General features: G+C 50.1%; 1 protein-coding gene across 2 annotated transcripts in view; it reads left to right on the top strand.

The window, feature by feature from the left end:
- Gmds (GDP-mannose 4,6-dehydratase) overlaps positions 1–17,300 on the top strand; it is a 546,952-nt gene that overhangs the window by 476,597 nt on the left and 53,055 nt on the right. Inside the window, exon 10 of one of the 2 annotated variants that reach the window (XR_015439275.1) lies at positions 1,737–17,300. This exon is cut by the window's right edge and continues 51,226 nt beyond it. The exons of the other annotated variant lie outside the window; for it this stretch is intronic. The gene's annotated coding sequence lies outside the window, so the exon portion shown is untranslated. The remainder of the gene's footprint in view (positions 1–1,736) is intronic. 2 annotated transcript variants of the gene reach the window in all.

Here is a 17,300-nt window from a genome sequence, read left to right as displayed (position 1 = left end):
GTGAAATTTAAAACACAGCCAGGTTTGGTGCTGGCAGCAAAGGATGTAAGCTCTTGTGTGGGCAGAGGGTATTTCTAATCATTCGGATTTGAGGTGAAAGAGCAGAAGTGCCTTCATGTTTCAGCTGGTTCTGGCACCAGCTGAGTGTGTCTTTAGCCTGGCTCTGACTGCAAAACCATGCGTCTTCCCCAGGTCCCTGCCACTCTCGGCGTTTTTACTTCTCCAGCAGGCGGGGCTGAGCTGCACATTCACCAGCGGATGATTGTGCCAGGCCCTGCTCAGAAAGCAGCCAGCTTTGGCCATGTGGCATTGTGGTGCCTTTCCTCAGCTCTTCTGGCCCCAAGTTGGTGATACCAGAGAGCCGCTTGTCCCTTAGGGGAGCCCCTCTAACCCAGCCAGAAAGCTGGGACACCTGACATGGCCCAGCCACAGTGACCTGGAAAGGCTGCCTGGAGCATGAGCCAGCTCAGCCCCTCCAAGAGATCCCATCCTCTTTCAAGTAGCACATGCTTTGCTCCAAATAAAATTATTTATCTCATCTGTCATCAGTAAACAAGAAGAATTGGTTCTAAGGAATTTGCTTTAAGCTTACAGAAATAAAAGACATTTATAGTGATATGGAATGAAGAGATTTACTTATAAATAAATTTATTTAGGGCTGAGGGTGTGGCTTGATGGTAGAGTGCTTCCCTAGCACTCACAAGGCCCTAGGTTTGATCCCAGCAACACAAAAAATATTATAATTAATACTCATAAATAATTTTAAAACAATACTTTTGCCCTAGGGAACCTAAGATTTGATGACCTAATATAAAAATGTAATATTTGTTTTTAATTCTGTGATCCTAGACCAAGGCATTCATTTTTCAAAAATGTGAATACACACCCTTTGAATCTGAGACTTGTCTCTCGGTTCAGGCTTTGTAGGTGAGTGGGGCTCTGTCAGAGCTGACGGCCTCCTGCTCTAGACCTGTATCAGCAGGCTGGTAACCAGGCTGCGAAGGGTCATGACAGCAGGGGCTGCAGGACAGTGATTCTCTTGTTTCCGTCTCATTTTTTTAGGGAAAAACACCAGTGGTTCTCCCCCCCCCCCCCATGTGTTAAGATCCAGTTGCAAAAAGTGGGAAAGGCTTAAATTCGATCATATGAAAATAAAAAATTTACATAAGCAAAATTAAAAGAAAAAACCAAACTGGGGAACTGTGTGAAGATTGCAACTGAAACCATTTATAAACTATTGCTATCCCTAATGGGAGTGGGACTCTTAGAAAAGATTATAAAATGCTGTAGAAAAGTGAGCAAGTTCAGAGAAGAAGAAAGCCCAAATCACTTGGACATACGGGCAAAATCCCAAACACTGAATAACATGGTCTGTGATGAGGCTATGGGAGACAGACACTCTTGTATTCTGCAGCTAGAAATGGAAATAGTGTGGTCCTCGAGGAAGGGAATTTGGCAGTGCCTAGAAAGAGTACATACACTCTTACCCATTGGCCCAGCAAGGCCACCACTAGGAATCTTTTCGGCTACTAGCCCATGTGTGTGGCGTGTCATATTTGTGCTCCTCGTGTAGACCCGGTGCACATGCATAACGCATCTCAGTTCGCTTGCCGGCCCCTTCTTCTCTCTACTTCCTGTTGTCTACTTCTAGCTGGCTCTTTATTTATAATTTGGGTTTCTAATACAAGAGAAACCAAGTGATATTTAGGCTTGTGTGTCTGATCCTTTTCACTTAGGGTTATGGTCTCATTTTCTACGGGAAGAGAACAACGTGTACGCACAGTGAAACAGTCATGCGTGAAAGAAGGCGACCTGCACTTTTAAATCATAAATACAACTGAGGTGGAGCGTCAGGGTCGCCTGGTCACCAGAATCAGGATCACCAGCCCACTTCCAACAGAAGGGTGTACTGCAGCAGGACGGGGGTGGAGAGAGGAGAGGAGGCGGGTCGGCCGCCCACAGAGGAATGATCGAAGATGCGGAGGGGACTCCCGGTGACGGTGACGCCGCTCATGGCCTCACGGCCGGAAACTGCGGAGGTGCAGCCCGGGGAGCCCCGTCTGTGCCCAGCGCTGGCCCAGCCCGACCGGATTTCACGCTCTGCTGCTCCGGGTGATGAGTGCGGTGGGTTCCGCCTGACCCTTCTGCTTGACCCACTGCTTCTTGTCAGTTATCTTTAAAGTACAGTCGGCATGTTAGATTTCCAGAGCGGGAGCTGGGGTGGGTCCCACTGTGTGTGCCCAACGGACATTGCTCAACACAGTGTCGCTGTGCCGGGGGAGGCTGCACACTGGCCTGTTGGGCGGCACCTTGGGGCCTGCTGTCTGGGACCATGCTGCGGTGCCCCCGACCGGCAGCAGAGCCCAGGACCGAAAGGCGGCAGGACTGGGCGCTGTCCTGTGATGGCGTCCTTCCCCTCCCTCCTGGCCCGGATGCTCAGCCAGTCTTCATTTCCTTGGCTACCCACTCGCTTTCAAAACCTGCTGTGGAACCCTCCCTGCACTGCTCAGAATGACAAGGAGCTGCAGGACCAACTGCAGATCGGCCTTTTCCTCCCCAGGGAGAAATGAGTAATTTGGAGTTTGCAAGGCCTGCTGCGGGGCGTCCCCTCCTCGCCCTGCTTATGTGGTACTGATGGGCTCCATAGGAGCAGGACCTAAGATTCCCTTTGCTTCTGATGCCTTTTGTGACTAGTATACGAAAATGGAAGACTGCAGATCTTTTTCCAGTAAGCATAATAACAAAATTCAGAACCAAAGTAGAACCTTCCAAAGAAATCACTGATTACAATATTTTTTTAAGTATTTGTTTCAAATAAGTTATCTCACACAGATAAAGAAGGAACGTGGAAACTTTTCTTTAAAGAAATTCGTCACCTCCTGCACTTCTGCACAACTTGCTATTTCTGACATATTTTTAACTACAAGGTGTTTCAAATTAAACAGCAGTTCCCCCTGAGGGCTTTTAAATAGATGGACAAAATGGCTAAGTAGGGGTAGATCCAGTTTTTGTGTCAGTTCATACATTTGGGGGACCCCGCTATAGGAAAGAATGCAGAGATATCTGACTTTTATAGGGTGTTTGCCATAGCCCACGTGATCTGTTGTACGGCCCAACCTGCGCCTGCAAAGTGCAGGTGGGGTGGTAGAGGGATGTTCCACAGAGTCAGATGAAGGGTCTCAAGATGGGTAGGTGGACCCGGGTCATCCAGGTGGACCCTGACATTCCCTACAGGAGACCCTTAGCCACAGTTTTGCTTTCCACCACTTCAGTTACCCACAGTCCTGAGACAGTAAATGGAAAATTGCAGAAAGAGAGAGCTCTCACATACCTTTTAGTGTATATGTTTCTATAATTGCTCTACTGTATCATTGTTGCTGCTGTTGTCCTCTTACTATGCCTAATCTATAACTTAAACTGTGTCATATTACATAGGGCTCAGTGCAGTCCCTGGTGTCTGGTGCCCCTGGGGGTCTTGGAGTTGGCTTCCTGCAGATCAGGGGACACTGCTCTAGTCCCTGGGCCCTTTCCAAGGGAGCTAGGAGAGTCCAGAGTCAGAGGTGTGAGCCGAGGTCAGAGTGGCCTAAGGAAGGGGCAGTGAAGCAGGCGCCTCCGGAAGCTGGGGAGTCCCAGGGAGCCCGGAGTCTGGCAGAGCCGGCCCTGCGCACACCCACCACAGGAGGATAAACTTTGTTGTGTAAGCCTCTGTGTCTGCAGTGGTCATTAGCCCGACAGCCCCAAGACAGCCAAGGCTTCCCAGCCACCATGATGCTGCCCTGGCCCACAGCAGCCCAGCGGGCTGCTCAGACGGCAGGCTGCTGTGTCTCCTGCAGGTCTGCGCTCACTGCTCCCAGGACCCCAGGTTGGGCTCCATCTCGTGGTACCCAGAGGCTGGGCGGCTGGGCCAGTGGACAGCTGGAGCCCAGAGCATGCCTGTGTTTATGAGATTTGTTAGGACTCCAAGCTACCCGTCCTGTCTGTGTGAAGTGTACATGGGGAATTCTTCTTCAGCGCGCCCTGAATCCCAGTGGCACTGCCTGTCCAGACGCTTGTGGAACTTCCATTTGGCCAGGTGACAAGAAAGCATTCATGGTTCTAAGGAGGAACTTACTTGTCTTCTCCTTCCTGAGGAAATATGCACCCCCACCAAAAAAAAAAGGAAACCCAGCCCAGAGTTCCACCACACAGCCCCTCCAGCCACCCTGCCCTCAATGGGGACTCAGGCAGTGTACGGAAACCAAGTTTGCATTTGCTGTAAAGGATCCACTTCAGGCTTCACAGGTGTCACCGTCCATTCCAGGCCTCATTGCCAGTGACACTGCATATGTGCATCCGGTGTAAATAATGCAGTGTGTGTCTATGTGTGTGTAAATACACAGAGTTCAAGTGTTTGCCAGGGTTTCCATCTCCCAAGAGGCTCTATTACTGCAGCCTGGCCCCACCAGGGCAGCTCAGAGAGGAAACCAGGCTCTGGTGGGAGCCCTGGGAGCCCCTCCTCCCCTCTTCTTTCCAAGCACATGCATAACTCGCATTCAGATGTGGCCACAGATGGTGTAGCATGACACCTTCCTTGTCAATGTGCAAGACTCTGGAGATGCCTTGTACTCGATAATCACCAAATCATTCATATCAGGTTCTCAGGAAACAAGAGAGCCCAAAGTGGTGTGCATTTCCTGGCTTGGTTGGAGTGATCCAGAATGCAAGCATGGATAACAGGGAAGGGAGAAGTTGCCCATAAACTGTTGTGACTTCTGTTCTGCTTTGCACCTGCACTGACTTCTGCTTCTGCTCCACACAAGCCGATCTAAACCTGAGCGAGCCTCAGGATCACCCCAACTTCTGGGCCACACTCCAGGGCTCTTGACTCACTGGGTGTGACGCACACCCCATTTGTTATTCTGACAACTTCGCAGATGCTGCTGCTGCTGTGGGGTGGGCTTGGGGACCACACCTTGAGAGCCACTGGTTCAAAGTCTGTGGTCACAATGCCCAAGACTTGGCCTTGTCTGCTGCTAAGGAATGCACACCTTCTAAGAAGCTGGGTCCGTCTTATTAATGATTCAGTCTCTGTGATTGACCGACTCACCAGCCATCCTGGTTTGCCCAGGATGAGGGGATTCCCAGGCCACAGGACTTGCAATGCTGAAACCAGGAGTTCTAGGTAAACCACAATGCATCAGCCACCTTAATTACTGATCCAGCACCATAAAGTGCTTTACCGTGGTGCCAGGGTGTGGCTCGGGTCAGGAACCTGACCCAGTGGGCCCATTTCAAATGCCCTGCCACAGGGATGTAAGCAGGCTGCCCACGGGTTCCTCGGGACACTTAGAGTTTGATGACATCTGCATCAAAGCACAGGGCAGATCTCTGGTGTTGCTGATGACTCCCTGTAGGAAGATGGAAGAAGCACAGCCTCCTTAAAGCACTGCACTACCCAACCGCAGCCCTAGGCCTGTGACACATGCTGCTGGACGTGCTTGCCATGTGACAGATGCATCACTGTCTCTCGTGCACACTTGGCTATCTCATTCCTGAACAGCCCTACCAGCTAATTATCGTCATTTCCGCTTTCAAAAATAGATGTTTAAAGATTTATTATTTACCCCATGGTCACATCTTGTAAGTGGCACAGCCACAGGGCAAACACTTGTTTTTTTACTATATGACCCTAAAGAATATTAAATCAGTCTTTTTATTTTCGTATTTCTTTTTTCCAACTCTCACATTCTTTACCCTAATGGAAAGGAAAGGAAAGGAAAGGAAAGAAAGCCATGCTAAGAGCAGAATAGTGGACTGAGGGTGAGGATGGATGAAATGTGCATGTGTGTGTGCGCGCGTGCACAGGCACATGCACCCTGGGGATTGAGTCCAGGGCCTTGCACATGCTAAGCATGTGTCCTACCAGTGAGCTGCACCCTAAGTCACCCATCACCTCCTCTGAGCCTCCCTTTCGCCATCCATGCAATGGGTGCCCCAGTGCCCACCCGCTCTTCTGCCTTAGCTTCTCTTTGGAGGAGTGGAAATGATGTTGGTGAAGCTGTCAGGAACCTGCCAAGTGCTATCCCAAGTGTACTCACTTATTAAACCTCTGCTATTCTCAAAGAAATATTTGGCATATCAACTTGAGAGTATTTACTTAATGGAGGAGAAACAACACAGCTAAAGTAGGCAAAATTAGCAAAGAGCAGAAGAAAATTCTCAGGGGAGAAATGGTCCTTCAGCTGGTTTTACAAGGATTAGCCACTGTGCGCTGGTCCCAGAGTAGTGACAGCCCCGCCGTGCTTGGAAAGACTGCTCTCTTCAGAAATGTTCTTTTGCAAGGCACAGATTACAGGTGTGTGGGGGAGGGCAGGCCTGCACTACGGCTTCCTCGGTGTCAAAGGGTCTCATTACATTTCATTACAGTTATTTTCTTCTTGCTGAAAACATTAAGAACCATAGAGCACTGGACCAAGAATCCAGCTCTTCTGCATGTTTCTGTTTCTCTCTCCAATTTTTCTATTCTTCTGTTTTCTCTGTGTTTAGATTTGGCTGCCTGCAGCTTTATTGTCAAAGCTCACGCACTTAGGTCAAACCAGACCCTCTCGTTCCCCGCCAGCATTGTTTTTCCCATCAAAGCTTCAACTTAACAAAAAAAAGGAAAGAAAGAAGGAATGCGTGCTTGTTTTCTGGTCAGGTTCAGCCTGCTCTGGGGGCCACAGGCTTCCTCTCAGCACTGTGTATCCTCAGGCCTAAGTCTCTGGGTTCCAGGCTCTAAATAAGGCTCAGATTGGAGGTGCCAGAGTCTGAGTGACAGGGCAAGGTCTTGGGGAACCTGCCCAGTGCTTCTCCTAGACTCCTTTGTTACGGCCACAGGTGTCCATGTCAAGAAGGGACTGGCTAGGAGCTGGAGATTTAGCTCAGTGGCACACCGCCTGCCTGATTAAGTGCAAAGTCCTGAGTTCGATCCTCAGTACCAAAAACAAAGAAAACACTGGCCCGTTAGATGTCTACTGCTGCCTGAGTGAGGCTTCTGTGGTTACCCATACCTGGCATTCAGAAAACCTGTTCCATATATGTCACGGTCACCCTTACTCCTCTGAAATAGAGCACATCACTGCACCATTCACATTGAGAACACGGCATTGCTAAACCGAGATTAGAGGAATCTCTTCATTAAGATACCTGGAGTTCTGTAGAAGGTCTCAAAGGGAGTTGCCTTTCATCCCCCTGTTTCAAAGCTGCTCCTTGGTTCAGAGCTTTTACAGAAAGCTCAGAAATCCGCTCATTTCTAAGATGAGCCCTCTGTGGAGACTCAGTGCTTCTCAGAAGTACGCATCACTAGCAGTAGCCTCAGCCTTCGGGTGGTGCCACTTGCCTCACTGGCAGCATCGGGCACGAAAGTCATGAGGTTCACCAGGGGCTCCACTGTCACAGGCGATGAAAACCTCTCCCCGCTTTACCTTCAGGAAAGTTGGGTTTTTAAAATATGTGTTCATTAAAAGAAGTATAAATCTGTTTTCTGTTGTTTGTACCAAAAAAAGAGAAACTAACAACAACCAAAAAAGAAATTCTACCAGAAGCAACATCCTCCTCTCAAATATTGTAAAGATGCAGTCCTGGTTCCAAGTGCTTCAGAGTCACAGTCCTGAAGAGGGTTTGCCTTCAGGCTTTCCACTCTTGGACTAGGTGGGAATGCACAAATGTACGTCCTAGTTTAAAACCAGCTCATTCCCACAGTAGCTGGTTAAGCTTGGAGTCTAAGCCTCTCCTAAGTTTGGGCCGTGCCTTCCCTAGCTGTAGGCAGATGAGAATTTGATCCTGCCAGCGTTTACTGGTGCTGTGTCCTGTCAACACCCTGCTAAGGCAGGCCTAACTTCTGCAGCACCATCAAGATACATGTATGTGCTGTGTGTGTACACATGGACTTAACATGCCATCACCAGAACATGTTAATTTTAATAGAAGGTTGAGACTTTTTAGATGCATGTGTGAAATAGCAAACACCTGCACTGATGTTGATTAGCTTTGTGACCCTGGAAACCTCACCTCTCTGAGCCCTACTTCCTACTCTGTGGAAGGTAGACTGCCGATGCCTGTGAGGGTGTGAGTCAGTCACCGTGACAACACGCAGTAGGTACAGTTGGTCCCAGTCATTCAAATTGAAATGTCAGGCAAATTGAAACCCATCCTAAAATTAATGGAATCGCAAACACTATGTTGCAGTGTTTAATGGGCACATATTTTATTTCTCAGGAATAGATAAAATAATGACACATCTCGTCAGTCCATGGCAACTTAGAACTAGTTAAACAGAGTGATTGTTATCACTGTGTGTTGTCAAGTCGTCAGAGAGGGGCCGAACAGTGTGTGTTTTAATAATGCTACCATTGTTCCAGCACATTTTTCTGTGGCCCAAGATCTTTTTTCAGTACATCCGGAAGTGCCGTTAGTAAGAGTACAGGCTTTGGAATCTGACAGACTTGATTGCAGCTCTCAGCCCTGTCACCCACTAGCTAGGTAACACTGTACACATTACTTGATTCACCAAGTCTTAAGGATTTACTTCATAAAGTTGTCCAGCCAGCACGAGGTAGCCGTTCCTCCTGAGGAATCGTAGTGGTGCATGCCTGTTATTCCAGCCCTCGGGAGGCAGAGGCAGGAGGATCACTGTAAGTTCCAGGCAAGCCTGGGCTACATGGTGAGTTCAAGACCAGACTGAACTGCGTAGTGAGACCCTGTCTCAAAAAAAAACAAACAAGCAAACAAAAACAGAGCACGAGTTAGTGTATGTAAAACACTGAATCCTTCGGGGTTTTCAGTACCTGCTCAGTAAATGGTAAAAGGCAACACACTAGTAATCATGCTTGCTGGTAAGAGAGTTTGTTCCTTTATCTCATAATTTAACTTTACTGAAAGGAGCAAAGGAACCCAAAGTCAGCCCTTACTGAGCTGAGCTGCCGGCTACATTGAGTGTTTCGACGATAAGGGCAAGATAGGGTGACAGAGTAGTTGGGCCTCCTGCTTGCTGGGCAACACAGGACAGCGTCTCTGAGCAGTGGGCGGCAAGGCCAGTCCTGCCCTCAGCCCGGCTCGCTGCTGGGAGAGGTAGCAGGATGTGTACAGGGCAGGCCTGGCAGCAGCGGAGGGCGAGTTCGGGGGACCGGCCTGGTGGCGGAGGAAGGGGTTCATGCCGTGTGTGACGCCAGGCCTCTGCAGAGGCCTCTCATTTATGTAGCAATGTGCTGGTCATTGTTTGGGTACAAAGAAATGACCCGAAGCTGGGGCAGAACCAGCCAGAAGGTGTAGAGGGCATGCACAGAATGTGCACAGGCTGGGAACAGCCAGCCCAGGAAGGCTAGGCATCCCAGGGCATTGGGTGGGGTGGACAAGTGGGTGGCCTTCGTGGTGAGGGTTCATGAGCCCCAGATTGTGCATGCACAGCTCCACACGTGCCTAAAATCCTGAAAGGAAGATCCAGAAGGACAGTTTCCAAGGAACCTCATTGTGTCCCAGAACAAAGCTCAAGAGTACTTATGGGAATTCAGGAATATCTACCAACCCAGAAGATAAATTTTACAGCTACAACATTCAATCAAAAATTATCAGTCTTGCAAAGAAGCAGAAAGATATGCTGCCTAATGAATGGGAAAAGCACCAATCAGAACTGACAAGGAACTGATACAGATGCTAGCATTAGTAGTGGGGACATGGAGCCAATCTCTAGAGCCCTACTGCATGTGTTAAGCAGAAGGAAGACATGGAATTGGATGTCCGGCATGAGAATTATATTGGATAGAATTAATGGCGTCTTAGACATCGCAAAAGAAATGATTAGTGAATTTGAAGACACATGGATAGGAACCACACAACATGAAACCGAAAAATTTTTTTTGAAAAGAAGAACAGAAAATCGGTTCTGGGAGACAACCTCAGATGTCCTAATGTTCTTGTGATTGGAGTCCCCCCAAAAGATGAGAGGACAGAAAAGAAATTTGAGGAAATAACTACAGTTGGTCCAAATCCTAGGAAAACTGTAAGCCAAGAAGCTTAGCAAACTCCAAGCCAAGAATCTGAGGAATCCTTCCTTTTTCCCCCTTCCCTTGGCCTTTCCTTTCCATGCTGGGATGGAACCAGGGATGGAACCTATACCTCCTCAACTCTACCTGACTTCCACCCCTCACTCCTACAGCTGGTTTCACGGTGACTGGCAGATTCTGTCAAGGCAGGTTGGAGAGGTACTCCAGAAGTATTTCGAACCACCGCTCAATAAGTGTAGACTCCCTGCCCTCTGACCCTGAGGTGATGTCTCAGTTCACTTGTATACAAATGTATGCCTGGTTTTATTTTAACAAGAGTAGTCTATTTTGTGTCCATGCTTTGTGTTTTACCTACATGTCTTTCAGCCTGGATTCTGTGCTGTCCAAAGACAATCTGCATGTTCATTTAAGACTAAGCCAACATGGTCCACTTGACAAGGAAACCATGGCTCTTTATTGCACTTTTTCAGAAGATACTTTTAGGAAGCTGTGATCTAAGACAATCCTTGAATCAGACTTGCAGGCAACAGAAAGGCAAGGTGGGTAAAATCCCTGGAAAGTGAAGCCTTATGGGACATGAGCACAGGAGAGACATCTGGGTACTGGAGAGCAATGGCAGCATGCTGGAGTTTCAAGTTCACATGCACAGGAGGGCACTTCCTGCGGACACCCAGTGTGTGATATTGGAAAGTACAGATGTAGCTGATTCAAGGAGGCGGTGTGGTTTTAACATATCTCTATTCAGGTCTGCACTGGTTGTGATTCAGGGGGGAGTGTCCCTTGATTGCTCCATTGCTCGATGACATTAGTCATGAGGCAGATCATTCAGAAAATAAGAAGTTGCCTTCTAATAGCTAGTGAAAGCTTCCAAGTACTCATTGGGAGGTAGTTTTAAAGGCCTACACTTAAGTAATTTATGGGCTCTCTTGGCACATGCCTGCAGAACTGGGTGTGGGGCAGAGAGAGATGAAGAGGAAGAAGGAAGTGGTTGGTGAATCCTTCCTGATTGTGTCCAGCCAAGTATACAGGATCCCACACAGGCCGTTCCTCCTGCATCCCCTCAGTGCTAAGAAAATCTGTGTCTGATACATCAACAGCCCTTGCCTGCCTGTGGACCAAGCCGCGATGTGGGCTGACAATAGCATAAAAGTTACAAAGGAGCCCTCATAGCAAGACTGTTGTTCAAGAAAGAAAGCTTTACCTCGATGATCTTACAAAACATACATTTTCTACCACTGGCTTTAGGGGAATCTCTAGTATTTTAAATTCCTATTGTTTATCTTCCCCCCATAACATATACTGTGGAGAGCTGATGTTTTACCCTGTAAACTCATCTTTCTTGGATAGATGCCAGAATTTGCAAAAGGCACCATCTCAGAAATGTGCACATACCTTAAAAGCTTTAGCAGCTATCTGTACAGAACTCCTGCTCTACCCCATCTTGGTACCTGTAATAAGACTGTGCAGTGATCCCTTTAATATCACCTGAGCTGTACCAGGAGTGTAACTTCCCGGGGCCGGTCCTCCCTCTTTGGCTAGTGTTGAAGCCTGAGACCTTCCAAGACCGGCAGTAGATTTGTGGCCCAGCAGCTGCAGATGTTGAGAACAAGGGCAGCTGCAGATGTGGAGAACAAGGGCAGTTTTCAGACAAGAGTCATGGAGAGATGCAAAGCACACACACACACACACACACACACACACACACACACACACACTTTAGGTGGTGGAGGGAACAGGAATGCCCTGACCGTGGAGCCAAGTAGGACAAAGCCCAAGATCTTGGGAGGTGGGCCTGCCTGTGTGGGAAGCAAACTGCCCGGCTTCCACGAGCCTTTTCCCTCTGCACACCCAGATGGTGCCTGCCCACCCTGCAGAGCTCCTGTGGCTGAAAGAGACGCTTTGTCTGCCTTTCATACCCAGGGTATCCGGGCAACTCCGTCCACCTCCCCTGGAGATGACCCAGAGTCCAGCTTGTCACAGTCTGGGCCACCATCCCCCCTGCCATGGGTCCCCCAGAGGTGCTTCTAAAACAAAGGGGGACCAAACTAACCCCACACACACACTCGCCCCCACCCTGGCCAGGCAGACCCAGCTCCTGCCCTCTCACCTCTGCCACCTCTCTCTGACCACACTGACCCTTCCCCATGGCCTGGGGCACTGACACCTGCTCCTCCCCCAGGAGCCAGTGGGCCTCTGTGTCAGAGTAGCCTCCCTGGGACAGCACAGTATCACACCCTCCACCCCAGCTCCGTGGCTCCCTTCCCCCAGGTGTCAGTGCATGGTCGGAACCCTGTGTGGGATGAATCGGCCCTGACCTCTACACAACACTGAGGGAGAGGCCTGGAATGCCACAGAAAGAGTTTGGGGCTGAAATGCAGCGCACCTGGGGCCCAAATTCAAGTCCTGACCTCCCAACCTCACACCTGTGTCACTTGGGCAAGACCGAGACGTAAGGGCTGGGCCTCTGCCCTGTCGCTGGAGATGGAGCCAGCACCACCAGGCCGAGGCCAGGAGCCTATGACACGTGGCACATGTGGCGCACCTGCCGGCCGGCTGCCCCACCTTCTGATGCCAGGCTCGGGCTCGGAGGGCACTGAGGCGAGGAGGGGCTGTTCGTGCGGAGGCAGGGCTGTGGTTGGGGTGCCTCTGGGCTTGCAGAGGAGCCAGCTCTGCTTGTCCTGGGGGTATCACGGAGTGTGGCCTGAAGCTGGGATGGAGGTCATTCCCATCTGGGGTCACCACTGCTTTTTATCTTCTTTTACTTTAAATAGGATTTGGGATGGAGAAAATGAAGTTTCTCAATATTTCAACAGATGGCGCTGCTGATAGGTATTATCTGACTATAAAAACGAATTCAAGCTCCCCAAATTTCAGTAATGTCATTTTTAAAAATTGTATTGCATCCTGGGATTTATACATTCATTGTTTACAGTTTTCTTCTTGCCGATGCGCGCTCAGTGTTGGAAGCAGCCTGCACTAACCCTTCTGAGTGCTGTCAGGGAAGAGGCCAAAATGCTTTGCCTGGAAGAAAGGAGAGGGTCGTTGGTATGTGAGGAAGCCCAGAGTGGCTTGTGACGTGAGCATGACCAGCCTGGGAGAGTCGTGTGCCTAGAACCTTTATGCACGTGAACATGTTTTCTTAAGCAGCTGCTCGTACAGAGAGCTGTGATTCATCAGTGGGCACAGAGAAGGTGTCTCAGAGCCCGGGAGAAAATGCTTTGCAGAGAGCCAGAGCCAAAGGCTCAGAGACCCTGTGCAGCCCACCCATCAGCATCTCCCACCGGCCACGTTCTGGCTGGCCCTCAGCTAGGCCTTCCAGCACGCAGCTGTAATTATGCAGCCATTGCACTTGCTCCTGGGTGTGGCTCCCTGATTGCATACTTAAGCACAGATTACAAATATTTGGCAGGATTCCTCCCTCTGTGGGAACCAGACAAGTCATAACACCAGCAGAATGCTCTGCGCTGCTGTGCAGGAAGGAGGCCGTGGCATCTCGGGTTTCAGAGTACAGCCTGAAAAACTCGCCTTGGCCGGCCGGGGTGCCCTAGCCAAGAAAGGGTTTGTAATGAAGGCTGCACAGCCCTCGTCCCTGCCACCCTCGCACAGGACGCATGGCCACCAGGAGGCCACAAGTCCCCGATGGGGAGTGACCTGTCTCAGAAAGTGGCTCCGCATCGTCTGCTTCATAGTGTGATCACTGGGGATAGGAAAAGAAACTTGGACCCCTGCTGTGGCCTCTGTGCCAAAGGAGGGCTTCCGTGTTCGGGATTCAAGAGCATGCAGCAAGCATGTGAGCACAAAACACCGAACACGTTAGCAGTCAGCGAAGCCGGAAACGTTGAGTGGAGCAGCCCTCCTCTGTCTTCATCTTGTTTCTACAGTTTCTGCCCGACCCGACCCTCGGTCCCTTTCCTGTTACTGTTCTTCCTGGTGAACGCCAAGCCCTCCCCTCGTCACTGTCCCCCCTCCCCGCCCTCCCCAGGAGCAGGAGTCTGCAGTGGAGCGTGGTGTAGCACAGGGGGAGAGGAGGAGCGTGTGGTCAAATGGCCTTTTAATTACACTAAGATTAAAAAGGGTTTGCAGAACTTTATTACTGAAACCACTTAGGAAACAAAGACCCACACTGTTGGTGGAGTTGGAAACAGCGCTTGGCTCTCCTGTATCACTCTTTATCTAGGAGCCTCCGGGGCCTGACAAGCGTTAATTAGCCTCACTACCCTTCCCTTTTATTTCAAGGTATGTAAGAGGGTTTTTTTGGTACCAGGGATCGAACTCGGGACCTTATGCTTGTGAGGCAGGTGGTGGCACCACTGAGCTGAATCCCCAGCCCCATAAGAGAATTTTTAGAGGCAGTTTAGAGTGCAAAGTTCTCGAAGGAGAGAAGCACACTTAGGCCTGAGAGCAGGGTGGCTGCGGGACAGATGGGCACGGGTTTATGATCCTAGGTGCCGCCAGCAGGGAGAGGTCACTAGTAGGCTGCTGAGTACGGACTCAGTGCCAGGGACTGTGCTTGGTTGTACCCCAGCTGTAGGGTGGAGAGATTTGTTTTTAAATAAAACCCACCACTTTCAGTGTGGAGTGTGATGAGTTTTAGAAGTTCCCGGCTGTGTCATCTGTGCCAGGCTCACTGTGACTCCTAAGATGACCCAGTCCTGAGGGGAGCGTGTGGCACCCCCTGTGGAGGTGCAGTGCGTGCCCTGCCCCAAGGCTCTCTCCCAAAGGGCGTCTGCGCCGTCATGTCACGCTGGGTTTGCCTCTCCACGGTGTCACATAGCCGGAGCGTCCGCTCTGTCTCCCACACAGTCGTGTTCCCAGCATGTCCCCAGCCCACTCCTTACCATGCGAGGTGGGCACCACTTACCCGGTCGCCGCCTAAGGGCCCCTGTGGCTCTTTCTTTGGGGTGGTGAGCATGGCTGCCGTGAACATTCACACGCAGCGTTTGTGTGGACCTGTGTTTTCATTCCTCTTGTATAAATACATGTGCCTGGGATTGCTGCTGCATATGGGAAGTATATTTTTAACTTTATAGACTCTGCCAAATTGTTTCCCAAAGCTACCGTGCCTTTTGCATTCCCACCAACAACATGTGAGACTTCCCGTTGTGCCACAAGCTAGTATTTACCTGCTGCTGCCTCAGCCAATGTGCACAGCAGCGCTGTGAGGCTAGGCCATGTTGTTATTGTGTCCAGCTCACAGATGAGGAAACAGAGCCAACGACTAAGTGACTTGTAGAAAGTACCCAGCTAATAGATGGCAGATGCAGGTCTGCTGATGTCAAAGCCCACTCTTCTATCATAAAATTTGCTGTACTTAAAGTTAGAAAAGCTTTTGTTGCTAATCAGAGGATTTCAGGTCAGGTACAATATTAGCTACATGGCAAAAGTCAAGAGCCCACTACTTCTACTCCTGAGTTCTAACTGCAAAGTTGAACATGTGAAAAGGAACTTTTTTAATTAACTAGGAAACAAGCTTAGGGAAAATGCATGAGGCAAAATGTCTGGTGTCTAAAGCTTTTTTCTCCCCAAAAACAGAGCACCATGTCATGTCTACATGCTGACTGGCCTCATCCTCAAAAGCCATGACAGTAAAGGTCGCACCCTATTGGCTGAAGCTGGAAAAAAAATCCAGCCCCACCCAGGATTCCTGGGCTCCCCTGCCAACCTTCCCGCCGGGTCTGGGATCAAAGCAACCTCCCCTTTGTGACAGGGCATAAGGCACATCCCTGAGACCTTTACCCTGGAGCTGTAGGTGAACCGTGCACTTTGGGAGCTGGTCCACAGAGACAGGAAGTGGTGCGGGCAGCCAGTGCCCTTGAATGCACTGCTGTGGGGTGGTTTCCTCCCCTTCCTCCTCCCGGCCCACCCAGACCTCTCAGACTGGGGCCTCTCGGCCAGCAGAAGTGCTCCCTTTAATTGGCTTAGTACTGACAGAGTTCATTCACTAATCTAGATTTCTGTTTCTGAAAAATCGGAAGCCCACTGGGGCTGGTGCACACTTTTGGGCTGAGTCATCTGCCTGCTGTGGCCTGGTCACCAAGGTGGTGAAGGACTGGGCATCGAAGGGCACACAGGCCCCTTAGTACAGTGCAGGGGGCCTGCCTGTGACCCGCTCAGAAGCCGCCAGAGCACCGCAGGGACAGGCTGGCTGCTCGACACAGGGAATTATGGGGCTGCTTCCTAACTGCAGGTGTGGCATGTTAGACAGTTGAGAAGGTCTTTGGGACATGACTCCTTTTTCTGTTTTCTAATTTTCTTAGAATAAATTCTAGAATAAAATAGATTCTATCAAATTACTCACAAGTGCATCTGCTTCTAAAGGTGCAATGTAGGTATTTAACAAACATCAAAATTTCGAAAGAAAAGAATATTTCATAACCCTCAACATACAGAATACAAAGGGCTTGTAAGTGAAGGGACTGTAACTTCATTTTTGGAGGGGTTTTTGTTTTTGTTTTGCTTTGTTTTTGAGACAGAGTCTCACTGTGTAGGCCAGGCTGGCCTTGAACTCCTAAGCAGTCCTCCTGTCTCAGCCTCTTGAGTGCTGGGATTACAGGTGTGCACCACCACGTGTAGCATCCCATCTTTTCTGTAAAGGACCACTGTCCACACAGACATATGAAATGTTTTTGAAGAATTCACAGCATTCTCTTTGTTCGCCCTTGAGCACTTCTTGTGGTGGCTTGGACCCACGGGGCTGGGCGATTTGATGTCCCCTCCATAGTGGAGGCTGCCCTGGGGCCCAGGGTGGCCAGCTTTGTGTTCACAGCCTCCCGGCATTCGCAGCCACTGCACATGTGCCCAGGGATGCCACCTGGGGCCACACGCCAGTTCCCATCTTTGTCCCAAAAGCACAACCTTCCATAACTTCTCCCAGGCAGTGGCTAGACACTGGATGGTATTCTTTCTTCCTGTGCCATTTGGGACCCTGCATGCTGGGACACAGCGAGCTAAGAAGTGACTTGCCCAGCTGTGGGGCAGGGTTTGCATCGTGATGTCACACATGGGTGAAGCGGAAGCCTTGCTGCAGCTGGACAAGTCCCTGCACGCCTGGGTGGCAGGGTGACAGGACACAGCCAGGAGGCGCATTCCTCCGCTGAGTCACACATGCCCTTGTCCAGCACTCTGTGTGTGCACATGTGTGTGTGCACGTGGGCCTGGGTGTGGGTGGTGTGAGTGCATGTGCCCAAGTGTGTGGGCTGCGTCTTTCTACCTTCTCTAAGGAGGCAGCAGTGAGCATCGTGCCGGGGGAACAGACCCAGAGTTCGGTCATCCCTGGTCACA

This window comes from Heterocephalus glaber, unplaced genomic scaffold, assembly GCF_053883595.1.
Source record: "Heterocephalus glaber isolate CG9 unplaced genomic scaffold, H.glaber_assembly_v1.0 deba00001472, whole genome shotgun sequence".
NCBI classification, from domain to species: Eukaryota; Metazoa; Chordata; class Mammalia; order Rodentia; family Bathyergidae; genus Heterocephalus; species Heterocephalus glaber.
This window is presented reverse-complemented; position numbering and strand designations above follow the sequence as displayed.